The sequence below is a fragment of the Schistocerca americana genome, chromosome 2 (genome assembly GCF_021461395.2).
Source record: "Schistocerca americana isolate TAMUIC-IGC-003095 chromosome 2, iqSchAmer2.1, whole genome shotgun sequence".
Taxonomy (NCBI): domain Eukaryota; kingdom Metazoa; phylum Arthropoda; class Insecta; order Orthoptera; family Acrididae; genus Schistocerca; species Schistocerca americana.
Window position 1 is genome coordinate 1,035,543,392 of NC_060120.1, and position 14,536 is coordinate 1,035,557,927.

Below are 14,536 nucleotides of genomic sequence, written 5' to 3' on the forward strand. Positions count from 1 at the left end.
TTGTTTCTTCTTAATTCTATTGCTTTTTTCTCAAGGGCGTTCCAGCTAATCCATTCACCAAGATATTTGAATTCTTTAACAATTTCGATCTTTTGGTCTCTTACTTTAAGATATTTCATTGGCTTTTTTATATTTGTGATTATTTTGGTTTTTTCAAAACAAATTTTAAGGCCTATTTTCTCTGCTTGTTTCTGTAATTCGAGGATCTGTTCTTTGGCTTCTTCCCATGTTTCAGCTAGTAGGGCCATATCATCTGCAAATGCTAGGCAATTAACCTTGATGCCTTTGTTTTTTCTTCCTAGTCGGATTCCACTATTGATTTGCTTGTTCCATTCTCTTACTATTTTTTCTAGGGCACAATTAAATAACAATGGAGAGAGTCCATCACCTTGTCGTACTCCAGTTTTTATCTCAAATAGGTCTGAGAGTTCTCCCATAAATTTAATTTTGGAGTATGTGTTGGTGATGGTTTCTCTAATTAGGTTTGTAGTTTTATTGTCTAGGTTCAATTCTTTTAATATTATTTTTTATTTTTTATTTTTTAATTTTTTTTTTTAAGGACACGTCTTGGACCTAAAGGCTATTTACAATTTGTACAGAAACCAGATGGCAGTTTCACATCTTCAATTTTTTGGTCCTGTCCTCCTCAGTTGCGCGTAATACTACGGTATGTTGATGATTTTCACTTATGGACCGTCTGACAGCAACTGAATAAAACACAATTGTAGTGCCATTTGACAGTCGGCAACAGAAACCAAAACATTGCATTAAAAAAAGCGTTCAGTGCATAGTGCTGTGGAATGCAGAAAAAACAGCAAATTGGCGCTCATAGGAAGAAGAACAAGACCAAAAATGCAACAGGAGCGTAATATGTAAGAAACTGTCTACGGAACCTGCCACTGATGATGCCTTGCAGAAAATAAAGGCGAAACGCGTATGGCACTAAAATTGTGTTTTATTCAGTTGCTGTCAGACGGTCCATAAGTGAAAATCATCAACATACCGCAGATGGCAGTTATAAGAGTCGAGGGACATGAAAGGGAAGCAGTGGTTGGGAAGGGAGTGAAACAGGGTTGTAGCCTCTCCCCGATGTTATTCAATCTGTATATTGAGCAAGCAATAAAGGAAACAAAAGAAAAATTCGGCGTAGGTATTAAAATCCATGGAGAAGAAATAAAAGCTTTAAGGTTCGCCGATGACATTGTAATTCTGTCAGAGACAGCAAAGGACTTGGAAGAGCAGTTGAACGGAATGGACAGTGTCTTGAAACAAGGATGTAAGATGAACATCAACAAAAGCAAAACGAGGATAATGGAATGTAGTCAAGTTATCTCGGGTGATGATGAGGGAATTCGATTAGGGAATGAGACACTTAAAGTAGTAAAGGAGTTTTCTATTGGGGAGCAAAATAACTGATGGTGGTCGAAACAGAGAGGTTATAAAATGTAGACTGGCAATGGCAAGGAAAGCGTTTCTGAGAAAGAAAACTTTGTTAAAATCGAGTATAGATTTAAGTGTCAGGAAGTCGTTTCTGAGAGTATTTGTATGGAATGTAGTCATGTATGGAAGTGAAACATGGACGATAAATAGTTTAGACAAGAAGAGAATAGAAGCTTTTGAAATGTGGTGCTACAGAAGAATGCTGAAGATTAGATGGGTAGATCACATAACTAATGAGGAGCTATTGAATAGGATTGGGGAGAAGAGGAGTTTGTGGCACAACTTCACAAGAAGAAGGGATCGGTTCGTATGTTCTGAGGCATCAAGGGATCACCAATTTAGCATTGGAGGGCAGCATGGAGGGTAAAAATAGTAGAGGGAGGCCAAGGGATGAATACACTAAGCAGATTCAGAAGGATGTAGGCTGCAGTAGGTACTGGGAGATGAAGAAGCTTGCACAGGATAGAGTAGCATGGAAAGCCGCATCAAACCAGTCTCTGGACTGAAGACCACAACAACAACAACGATAATTATATCCACAGTGGATCTCTGTGAGTAGCTATACTTTAATTATAACCATCCGGTCGATAAGGTGTGCTTTAATTAGTAGCAAATACAACCCATTTACAAGTTTATTCTATTCTTTTTTAAAGTTTGGTTGTCGTTCCTTACGCTCTTGGTAATCTGGAGGCTAAAGAATGGGTTGAGAAAATATCATTCTTGTGAAACGCAACTAGCTCTTTACACTCATGAAGTAATGAGTGCTATCGACAGGGGATGTCAAATTGATTCCATATTTTTAAATTTCCAAAAAGCTTTCGACACCGTTCCCCACAAGCGTCGTCTAACCAAACTGCGTGGCTACGGAATATCGCCTCAGTTGTGTGACTGGATTCGTGATTTCCTGTCAGAAAGGTCACAATTCGTAGTAATAGACGAAAATTCATCGAGTAAAACAGAAATAATATGCGGTGTTCCCCAAGGAAGTGTTATAGGCCCTCTTTTGTTCCTGATCTATATTAACGACATAGGAGACAATCTGAGTAGCCGTCTTGGATTGTTTGCTAATGATGCTGTCATTTACCGTCTTGTAAAGTCATCAGATAGCCAAAAGGAATTGCAAAATGATTTAGATAAGATATCTGTATGGTGCGAAAAGTGGCAGTTGACCCTGAATAAAGAAAAGTGTGAAGTTATTCAAATGAGTACTAAAAAAAATCTGATAACTGTCGATTACGCAATAAGTCACACAAATCTGAAGGCTGTAAATTCAACTAAATACTAAGGGACTACAATTAGAAATAACCTAAAGTGAAACGATCACATAGATAATGTTGTGGGTAGAGCAAACCAAAGACTGCGATTCATTGGCAGAACACTTACAAGGTGCAACAGGTCTACTAAAGAGACTGCTGACACCACGATTGTCTTCCCTAATCTAGAATATTGCTGTGCGGTGTGGGATCCGCATCAGATGGGACTGACGGATGACATCGAAAAAGTACAAAGAAGGGCAGCTCGTTTTGTATTATCACGAAGTAGAGGATATACTGCCACAGACATGATGCGTGAATTGGAGTGGCAATCATTAAAGCAAAGGCGTTTTTCGCTGCGACGGGATGCTCTCATGAAATTTAAATCACCAGTTTTCTCCTCCGATTGCGAAAACATTCTGTTGGTACTCACCTACATAGGGAGAAATGATCATCACGATAAAATAAGAGAAATCAGGGCTCGCACAGAAAAATTTAAATGCTCGTTTTCCCCGCGCGCCTTTCGAGACAGTTTGCAGGTGGTTCATTAAACCCTATGCCAGGCACTTTATTGTGAGTAGCAGAGTAATCACGTAGATGTAGATGAGATGTAGAAGTAATGTATGAAGGGGGTGAGGAGGACGGAGAATGATTTGACGTTTTTGTGAAAAAATGAAGAGGGAGGGGGCGCCAAGCAACGTGTTGCTTCTGCGTAAATATGTGCTCGAACCGGCCTTGCGTTTGAGTAAAAAAACTATAAGATACACTAAGCTTTTGTTTCAGAGTAAAGTTGAGTCTTATCGATGTATTTAATATTTCAGCATTACCGATTTCTTTTTCTGTCCACTTATAGTATTCTTTTCTAAATGTACATTGAGGCCGAAGCCAAAACAATAGTAAAGACACACTTAAAATTACGACATTTGTTCCTTTTACACAAATAGTCATTTATTAATATACAACCTAAGACGAAAAGAAGAAAGAAAGAAAACGATGCACCACGAAGAATTATCCGAATGGGACGGAAGTCGTTAGATGTGATGTACATGCACAGAAAAACAACTGATTACAGTTTCAGCAAAATTGGATGATTTATTCAGCAAACGAAGCTTCGCAAATTGAGGAAGTTAATAACGCGTAGCTCCACCTACGGCCCTTATGCAAGCAGTCGGATTGCTATTAATTGATAAAGTAGTTGTATGTCCTCCTGACGACATCGTACCAAATTCTGTGCAGTTGGCGCGTTAGTCAAAATCCCTAGATAGTTGGAGGGCCTTGCCCATGATGTTCCAAACGTTCGCAACCAGGGAGATATCCGGCGACCTTGCTAGCCAAGGTAGACTTTGGCAAGAAGTAATCTTCTGTTCTTCTTTTATCCATTTTGGTTACATAACACCACAGGTGTTTTCCTCAGTTACACTAAAGAAAATACTGCAAACAGCCACAAGTTTTTTGAAATGATTTTATAATACCATTACAAGTTTCGAGACAGAGCCCAACTCCATATGGTAGCGCTGACGTCTTTGCAAGTTTTACATTTGCGTTCTAATTATTTACAGGTTTTTTTGTGATCACATAGTTTTACACTTGTATATGACCTACACATTGTACTTAGTTCATGGAAACCTTTCCTTTACATAAAACAGAGGTTTGGTTTTCATTCACGATCCATGCTGATGAGTGAACCGAACTAAATACAAGATGGCAGATACATTTGCTTCCGTCGACTCCAGATCTGATGTGCCAGAGAACGTGATATGTCTACAGAAATTTTTACGGTTATACATTCACTTATTTAGGTTTGAAAGATGCAGGTAATGGGCAATGAAGAATTCCCTCACTGTCAATTAATTATCATTTCTGTCATTTGTAATTATAGGAGTTGTAAAATTTTGGAGGTTTATTTGGGTTTTTAATTCTAATGGTCTTTCAGGTGCAGTCAGGTTCACAGTGAACGTGGCTGTATATTTCTAATTCTTCTAACAAATTCATCTATAGTCCTTTTTCGGAGAAATGTAGCATCACTAAGTTCTCTTCGATGCTTATCTCTGTTTCCCGTGTTGGGCCAAGTGAGCAGCGAAAGTTGACTTACTGAGGGTTGTTGAGCCTGAGAGCATCCATGTGGTCACAGTATCGTACGTTGAAACGCCTACCAGTTTGACCAAAGTAAAATTTGGCACACACAGAATAAATTAGCTTATAAATGCCATACTTGTGGTGCACTTTATTTTTTAAATTTAAGTTCTGAACAATATTATTTTTCATTTTATTGTTTGTTGCTTGGTTGATTTGAGGGAGGGGACCAGACAGCGAGGTCATCTGTCCCATCGGATTACGGAGGATGGGGATGGAAATCGGCCGCGCCCTTTCAAAAGAACAATCCCGGCATTTGCCTAAAGCGAATTAGGGAAATCACCGAAAATCTAAATCAGAATGGCTGGACGCGGATTGGAACCGTCGTCCTCCCGAAAGCGAGTCCAGTGTGCTAAACACTGCGCCACCTCGCTCGGTTTATTGTTTTTGGAAAATCTAATTTCGACTTTTTTTGGCACGGAATAATTTTGCAGTCTGTTATGACACTATACAAATGAATGGTATGCAGACATATTTCTGTGTTTTAAGCAGCTATTTGTGCTAAAGTGCTGTTTGATTTGGACTTAGGTCTACGCTTCTTATTGTTTTTTTTTTTTTTAATTCTATTGTGAAGCTTAGTGATGGCGTCAGAGGTGTAATCGATATTGTGGGCTATTAGTTAGATTGTTTTTGGTTCTTATAGTTTGTCTTCAGTGTCCAAAGAATATTTTTCCGTTCTCTTGAGCATTGCCTTATAACATGGCATTTTGTGTTGCCCGGAGATGCGTGATGAGCTGTCGACTGTGAAATCCGGTGTAGCGGGTTTCCTGTTTATTTTATGTTTACTTTTACCGCTGTACTTACTAATTTTTAGATCCAAGCAATTTATTCCATTATCAATTTCATGCTCAACAGTAAATTTTATGTTTGGTGGAGTTAGATTGTTAATCAATTAAGATCAATGTGTCATCCACATAGCGTTTGTAATACATGATTTTTGTTCTTTATTGTCATATTGGCATTGAAAAGGATGAGGGCCTGGATGTGTGTGATGTCCTTAGGTTAGTTACGTTTAAGTAGTTCTAAGTTCTAGGGGACTGATGACCTCAGATGTTAAGTCCCATAGTGCTCAGAGCCATTTGAACCATTTTTTTTTTCTAAAGCATGGTTCTAAACGATGTATGTAAATTTTAGCTGACAGGGTAGCTAGGCAACTGCTCACTGCAAGACCATCTTGTTCTTCATAAAATTTGTTTTTTGAAAGATGAAGTAATCAAGTGGTAGCATGAAGGTTAGAATTTAAACAGGCTCATAAATTTCAGGTAGACTGACCTTTTTATGTCTAAGCAAGTTATTTTTCATTACTGAGATTGGTTCTTTTACTGGTATATTTGTATACAAGTTAACTCTATCAAGGGATGCGAATATGGCAGTGTTTGGTATGAGAATGATGCTTTCTGAAAGCTCATAGATATTGCTTGTACAAAAATTATCTTAATATGTAAAGGTCTTCTTGAGAATCTCATTAAGATTTTTTCTGATGTTGTAGAAAGGGTTCTTTTGTGAACTCACAATCGGATATATCAGACAATGTTCTTTGTGAATCTTTGGTTGCGATCGATGTTTTGGGCTGAATGGTTGATTATTGTGCATTCAGATTTTTCAGTTGAGGTTAGGAGGAAGTAGGACTCTTTGAAGACTTTTTTAAGCTTAGCCTAAAATTTTAGGATTGGATCGGAATTAATTTCTTTTATGTCGTTGTTTCAGAAAATATCTAATCTATTATTTATGTAATCTTTTTCATACATTAGTACAACGGAGCTTCCTTTGTCTTTTGTAACTACAAGTGCTTTATCCTTCTTGAGTTTATTTATTTTTTTCTGGATCATTGACTCTTTGTAAAAATTAGCAAAAATCGCTCTAAGTCCAAATTAAACATCACTTTAGAACAAATACCTCCTCAAAATATGTTTGCATACCATCGACTGAACGTGTTATAACAGACTGCAAAATTGTTCCGTGCCAAAAAATATCAAAATCAAATTTTCGCGAACAATAAAATGAAAGACGAAATTGTTGGCAACATAAGTACATCAAAGGTGTGCTGGGTGCCCGAAATTATACATTGTACAAATTGGTAGGAGTTTCAACGTACGATACCCTGATGCACTCGGGCTCAACAACCCTAAGTAACGCAACTTTCGGTGCTCACTTGGCCCAACACGCAAACGGAGAGATAAGCATTGAAGAAAACTTAGATATACTACATTTTGCCGAAAAAAGAGCAGACCCTGAATTTGTTAGAGGAATTAGAAATATGCAACCACGTTCACAGTAATCTAACTGCATCCTGAATGATCAACTAGAATTTTAAAAAAAATGTACCCCCAAAACTTCATAGCAGTCATATAATTTCAAATGATAGAAATAATAATTGACAGTGAGAAAAGTCTTCATTGGCCGTTATCAGGATCTTTCAAACCTCAGTAAATAAATGTACAACCATAAAAAATTATCTGTACTACGAAGAAGTATCTTTGCATTCATTCCAGATGTGTGCCATACCTGTAAAAGTATCATGTTCTTTGGCACATCAGATCAGCAGCCGTTGTAAACAACTCTAACAGCCATCTTGTATTTAGTTCAGTTCACTGATTAGCATGAATCATAAAAGAATACCCAACCTCTGTCCAAGTAGAATGCATAGAGCGTATATAATTGTAAAACTACGTAATTACAAAAATGTAAACCTATCGTAAACTATACAATCAGAAAACTTTGTTACATTCTAGGATGCAAATGTAAAACTTGCAAAGAAGTTTACGCTACCGTCTGGGCTCAGGCCCGAAACTGGCAACGGTACAACTAAATCATTTTAAAAAACTTGTGGTTTGGTGCAGTATTTCCTACAGTGTAATTTTCTGTTCCTTTGCAGTTGCATGACTACAGTCCCGGTAGATGTTGAAATCCACGCTCCACATTCCCGTAGCACGCAGCTAAAAGGGCCAAAATACAAATGGCGCAGCCCACTGATAGAGCACATTATCAAGCGGTAATTTGTGTTCTGCATTTTAAGGGAAGTAACGCTGCCACAATTCTAAATTGGTGGAAGTATGCGGCCACAAAGCATCATTTTATGGCACAGTGGTTAGATAACGAAGGCACTTTCAGGGTGGTCAAATATTTTTTTTCTTTTTTGAAATGCACAATGTATGTTCTTTCGAAAGACCATACACCATGCAGATCCAGCAGCTGTGAAACACTATATGCAAACTGAGGGGAGTCACTGCTATCAGCTGCAACAGGACTTTAAATGGAATCAGCGGCGACGGACAAAAATGTATAACAGACTGGGATTCAAACCCGGAGTCTCCTGCTGACGCGGCAAGTATGTTAAGGGGAGTCGTACCGCCAAAAATGATAAAATTTGACATTTTTACTGTTATGCAAATTATGAAAATATGGATGTTTATGCTTAATTTGTTGTTGGTTTTATTGAAATATTCGATTATTTACTATTTTAAATAAATATTTGAAAATAATCATGCGATGACATTTCCGAGAATTTTGTTTTCTATCATTTCGCATTTTGGCATTTTTTCCTGGAACTGTGTAGTCTAGAAGGCTGTGGTTTCTTTTGTTTTGTAGAGAATTGTCCATTTCATAAGTTTCCTACACTGGCGGTACTTCGCAGTAAACTCTTTGAACTGTACATTTGTTTGTGTTTGACAACAACAGTTATCCACTAGCTGCGTTTTAGTTTCCGTGTTTCCTGTGATAGCTTTCGTCATGACTGAACCAAAAGGAGTGTTTAAAAATACGAAGCAAAGGAAACAGATACTACAGAACAAATATAGCAGCAGTAAAATGAGTGGTTAGCGCCGAAGGGCGATAATTTGGTTGTAAACAGTGACAGTCCTTCTACTCCTCCGAGTGCTTCCAAGAAAAACCTGCTGGGTAATGATGTAAAATACAACGCAGCTTCAGACAGTGAAACAAACTGGAATATCATTATTAATCTCCGTATACTTATTTCAGATTTGTGTGAAACAGTGTGTTGTCGTATATGTGGAGGGGAAATTGAAATTTGTGGAAAGTTATCTCAACGCAATGGTCTGGTGTGCACTTTACTGATAATGTGTTTCAACTGTAAAAACGAAAAGACTTTAAAAACTTCAGATGTAAGTGTAAGGAATGGACTTTTTGACACTGATCTAAGATACTTCTATGGGCCTAGATGCATAGGAAAAGGCCATTACGCTGGTAAGCTTCTTTGTGGCTTGCTGAACCTCCCTAGTCCCCCTACAAAATCTATCAAATATCACTCCATAGTAAGAAGTAGTGTCAAGGCGTGTGCTATGGAGTCAATGACTACAGCAGCAGGGCAGGATGTAGCAGAAAATGGTAGTTCTGATATAGCAATATCATTCGACGGATCGTGGCAAAAAAGAGGTTTCCAGTCAAAGAATTCATGGCCATCTATTATCAGCATCGACAATGGGTAAGTGTTAGATTTTAATGTGTTGACCATGTACTGTCAGGGTTGTAGGCAAGCAGGCAACTGTACTGAAAAGCAAACTAAGCGTGAAATGAATTGTCAGAGAAACTATGAAGGAACTAGTGGAGGGATGGAGGTTGCTTCTGCAGTGAAAATGTTCCAACGTTCCCAGCATGACCGTGCTGTTCGCTACATGAGTTTTCTTGGGGATGGAGACTCACGATCGTATAAGACAGTGGTGGAGAGTAAACCCTATGGTGATTTGTCAGTTACAAAACTAGAGTGCATTAATCATGTGCAAAAGAGGATGGGCACGAGACTACGTAGACTCAAACAGCAGTTGGGAAGTACCAAGCTATCTGATGGTCTAAGACGTCGACTGACTGATAAACAAATTGATCAGATTACACAATATTATGGTATGGCGATTAGAAGTAACAGAGATAATTTAGACGATATGAAGAGAGCTGTTTGGGCAGTTTATTTTCACAAGCTGTCTACAGATGCTGAACCAATACACAACCTATGTTCCACTGAATGGTGTGAATACTTAAAAGGCAAAAGAGGAGGGTAAAGTAGACACTTTCTCGCCAAAATTACTATACCAAATTCTGTTATGCTTGCCACGAAACCTGTGTTTCAGGATCTTGTCCAACCAGGGCTGTTCAAGAAATGTCTCAAGGGCAAAATACAAAATGCGAATGAATCATTTAACAATGTTCTATGGTCAAGGATACCAAAAAATGTGTTTGTTGGAAGGTCAGTCTTTGAACTTGGTGTTTTGGATGCTGTTCTTACTTTTAATGATGCCTATGCTGGAAGACTACAGGTTCTGGAATATCTTGGCATCCATAGAGGTTACAACACCATTAAAAGTGTGATGGACTTGGACCAACTGCGAATCATGAAGGCAGAGATTGCAACAAACAATATGTCAAAAGAAGCCAGATCCAAGAGAAGGAGGGCAGCACTGGGTGAGGAAGATGGAGGAGATGAGGACTACCATCCAGGAGGATTCTAACATATTTTTTATGTATCAGTTGGCTGTATATTAAAATTTTTTCTTTAAACGCAATTTTCAAACATGACAGTTTTCAGTATAAAAGCCTCTTTTTCTCAGAAACTTCTGAATCTACAGGGTGATCAAAAAGTCAGTACAAATTTGAAAACTGAATAAATCACGGAATAATGTACATCGAGAGGTACAAATTGACACTCATGCTTGGAATGACATGGGGTTTTATTAGAACCCAAAAAATACGAAAGTTCAAAAAATGTCCGACAGATGCCGCTTTGTCTGTTCAGAATAGCAATAATTAGCATAAAAAAGTAAGACAAAGCAAAGATGATGTTCTTTACAGGAAATGCTCAATATGTCCACCATCGTTCCTCAACAATAGCTGTAGTCGAGGAATAATGTTGTGAACAGCACTGTAAAGCATGTCCGGAGTTGTGGTGAGGCATTGGCGTCGGATGTTGTCTTTCAGCATCCCTAGTGATGTCAGTCGATCACGATACACTTGCGACTTCAGGTAACCCCAAAGCCAATAATCGCACGGAATGAGGTCTGGGGACCTGGGAGGCTAAGCATGACGAAAGTGGCGGCTGAGCACACGATCATCACCAAACGACGCGCCATCTGTCGGACATTTTGTGAACTTCATTTTTTTTTTTTTTTTGTTCTAATAAAACCCCATGTCATTCCAATCATGTGTGTCAATTTTACCTCTCTATCTACATTATTCCGTGGTTTATAAAGTTTTCAAATTTATACTGACTTTTTGATCACCCAGTACATCAGTGAGTTATTTACCACATAACATAAATAGTACAATGATGTTGTAGCTCTACTTTAGTAGTATTTACTGTAATAGTTAAAATTCAAGAAATTAAAATTGTGAGAATTTACAACAAAAAATTATATGTTTAGGAAAAAAATTCATAACTTTTTTCCAGTTATTATTTGAAAGTGATTGTAGAGCAATACAGTCTCAAAACATGGGACAACATGTGATAAATATACTCAACAGTACCTGAGAAAACAGGGCATTTATATAGCCAATTTAACATTGTCGTCATACGGCTGTACGACTCCCCTTCTGCGCCATCCGGGATACAGCGTTATCGCAGCTGCACGGACTATCTCGGCACGCCTAACGGCAGCTAACGGCCGATCGGCACTGCCGGATGGCGCAGTGGCTACCGCACCTGCCTGGTAAGCAGGAGATCCCGGGTTCGAATCACGGCCCGGTACACATTTTCGAACGTTCTGGTCAAATAAGTTTCAATGGCGAAGAACAAAGTGGCAAACCATCTCTCTGTGAAGAATCGGGAACTGCTAGACATGTGGTGGCCCTGGTGCTACAGGACCGGCGTTTAAGATCGAGGAGGCGGTACACAAAGTGAAAAAAGTCGTCGATCAGTTCTCAACATATTACACCAAATTTTGAACATGACAAAGATGACTATCCGCTTTGTACCGCAGCTTCTTACACAAATTCACAAAACTAGCCGAAATGAGGCAGTGTACAAAGATATCCATATGCTAGCTGGTGGGCTACAGTTGTGAAGCTGACAAGGTTTAGGTACGATGTAACAGAGTGCTTCTCTATACTGGGATTCTATAGCGATATATTCAGATTGTGATTCTTAGCAGTTTTATCGATAAGTGCTTCATTTTCTAGTTTAGCGTTACTAAGTGCACTAAACGCCGTATATTATTCTTTGTGCCTGGGTATCTTTCGTTACCTAACACGTTTCTGACACTGTGCTGTTTGAGCGCAAGCAGGGTGCCCTCGTGCGAGCTTCGGTCGCTCAGTGCACGTCGCCAGCTGGGCTGTGACGTAACCTCAAGGTCCGTGGCTTCTGGGAAAACGCCAGCACACCTGCAGCGATAGTCCCCCAACGCGCTCAGGCGCTAGTGCAGGGCATCGCCAGTAGAGACGGTATAATTTTCTAAGTAGCGATACAGCGACATTTCGGTAAATCATCCGATCATCCGACTGAAATCGATGCTGACGATACATCGATAGAAAAAAAATCAATATTTTCCACGTATAGCTGTTCTTGAGTTTTCGAAAAAGAGTGATTCTTATTTGATAAAAAAGTGGTTCTTTGAGCCCCCACACGACCAAACAATTTGTCGAAATTTACTATACTTCTGAAATATTTCATCGTGTTCTGTGCTGTTTGGCATGTTCTTCAAACATAGAGCGTTTATGAGGTGATTGACACAAATTCTGACTGATGGAAAACTTGACAAGACGGCGGACATTGTTTATGTCGATGTTTCACAGCATACTTTGGGTAAAAAAACAGTTTTATTACATTTTATCTCACTGTATCTTGAGTTTCCACCAAAATTGAAACTAAAAACAAAATACCACTTGTAGCTACCAAAATGGTAGACGTTGAACGCCTTTCCCAGCCATACATTAGGTCCACGCGGGAAGAGGTTAAGAAGAAAATCAATATTCTACGCACAATATACCGGCTGGAGTACAATAAAACCAAAGAATCGGAGTTCTCCGGTGCTTCCACGAGCGAGATAGGCTATATGAAGGGCTTATTTCAATAGTAGTACAATTCCATTTTTGTTCATTTTGAGATACAGAGTCCTAAAGTTAAATGACCGCTGAAAAACCTGCAGTTGAGATACCAGAAATATTCAAGCATATGGCCTCTTGCTAGAGATGAACCTTTCTTTCTGTTTGTTTGGATCATTAATTTCAGAAGCATTATAGGCAGAAAAGTGGAGGTAATGGACTTGTACCACTATTGCATTAAGCCCTTCATACGTTCGCACGTTGTGATGAACTATTATTAGAGAACCAACTACATGGAAGCGAATAAATTTTCGCTTACTTGTGACTTTTTATTTTTTTCCTCAATGTGAAGGCGAAGTAACGTTACACAAGATATTAAAAGTTTCACTTTCCATTCGTAGAGAGTAAATGTAATCATCACGTTCTGAGTGTAATTTTCCTTTTAACAGGTTTTCAAGTGTATGTTTTTTCTCTCATTTTAAACCATTCCCTGGACTAGCATCTTGTTTCCTTTTTCTTCTTTTTCTTTAAACTCTGAATCAATGTTAGAAATGCTATATGTGCATTTGTATCCTTTCCCACAAATGTCAAAATACAGAATATACATTTGCTTCAAAAGTGAGTTTAAATTGACAAATGCCGGCCGCGGTGGTCTAGCGGTTCTAGGCGCTCAGTCCGGAGCCGCGCGACTGCTACGGTCGCAGGTTCGAATCCTGCCTCGGGCATGGATGTGTGTGATGTCCTTAGGTTAGCTAGGTTTAAGTAGTTCTAAGTTCTAGGGGACTGATGACCATAGATGTTAAGTCCCATAGTGCTCAGAGCCATTTTTTTGAAATTGACAAATTTTGTTGGTATGTGTATGGGCTTGTTTCACATATCTCTGGCTAGATAAGAGCGAATTTGACAAACGAGTTTGATGTTTATAAGAGTCTTTAAGTATTTAAATGGAAAACTCTTATGATTCATATTTGCTGTATGAGAGATATGCCACTGGTGCCTTACAAACAAGTTTTATTAATATTTATCAGTTTTTTTTTAAATAAAACCATACTTAATATCATTGTTTTTAAATTAAAATGATTGTAGAGCCCACTGGATAGCGAGATTCGGCGATATACCTGTCGGCTCTTCTGTTGAAGAATATGCCAGAAGAAGCTAAGGCATTACAACAAAAGTTATGGCCAACTGCTTACCTCTGAAGTTGAGACGTGTCAGTATTATTTCTTTATCTGTCGAAGATCATTATCGACTGTAACGTAAGTTCAGTTGAGACATAAATTATTGTTTACTAGGCTTGAAAATATGCAGTAGAAAATTTCCAAGTTCATCTATGCAATCTAACAATCAAACCTGTGCTTTGATTTCTATGCAACTTTGGAGGTAGTGAATCAGCAGAATTCAAAGACGAACAAGGTCGCCATTTGCTATTGTTCCGCAGAGCGAGGGAAAACGGCCGGTCTGGCAGCGGCGATGCTCGTATGTGCGTAAGCTGTCTGCCGTAGAAGTGCCAACGTAGAATCTCGAAGGTTCCAAAAAAATTGGCATATGGATACACTTCCGGTTAAAAGGGAAGTAAGTCGCAGTTTGCGTGGGAGCATACGCCTTAGCCGCACGGTTCGAGGCGCCACGTCACGGATTGCGGGGCGCCTCCCGCTGGAGGTTCGAGTCCTCCCTCGGGCATGGGTGTGTGTGTGTGTGTGTGTGTGTGTGTGTGTGTGTGTGTGTGT

At 39.0% G+C, this 14,536-nt stretch overlaps 1 non-coding gene across 1 annotated transcript; it reads left to right on the plus strand.

Moving 5' to 3' along the window:
* The first annotated feature begins 11,445 nt into the window (after positions 1–11,445).
* Trnat-ggu lies at positions 11,446–11,518 on the plus strand. Its single transcript has one exon. It is a non-coding gene; the product is annotated as a tRNA-Thr (tRNA).
* Positions 11,519–14,536: the final 3,018 nt, after the last annotated feature.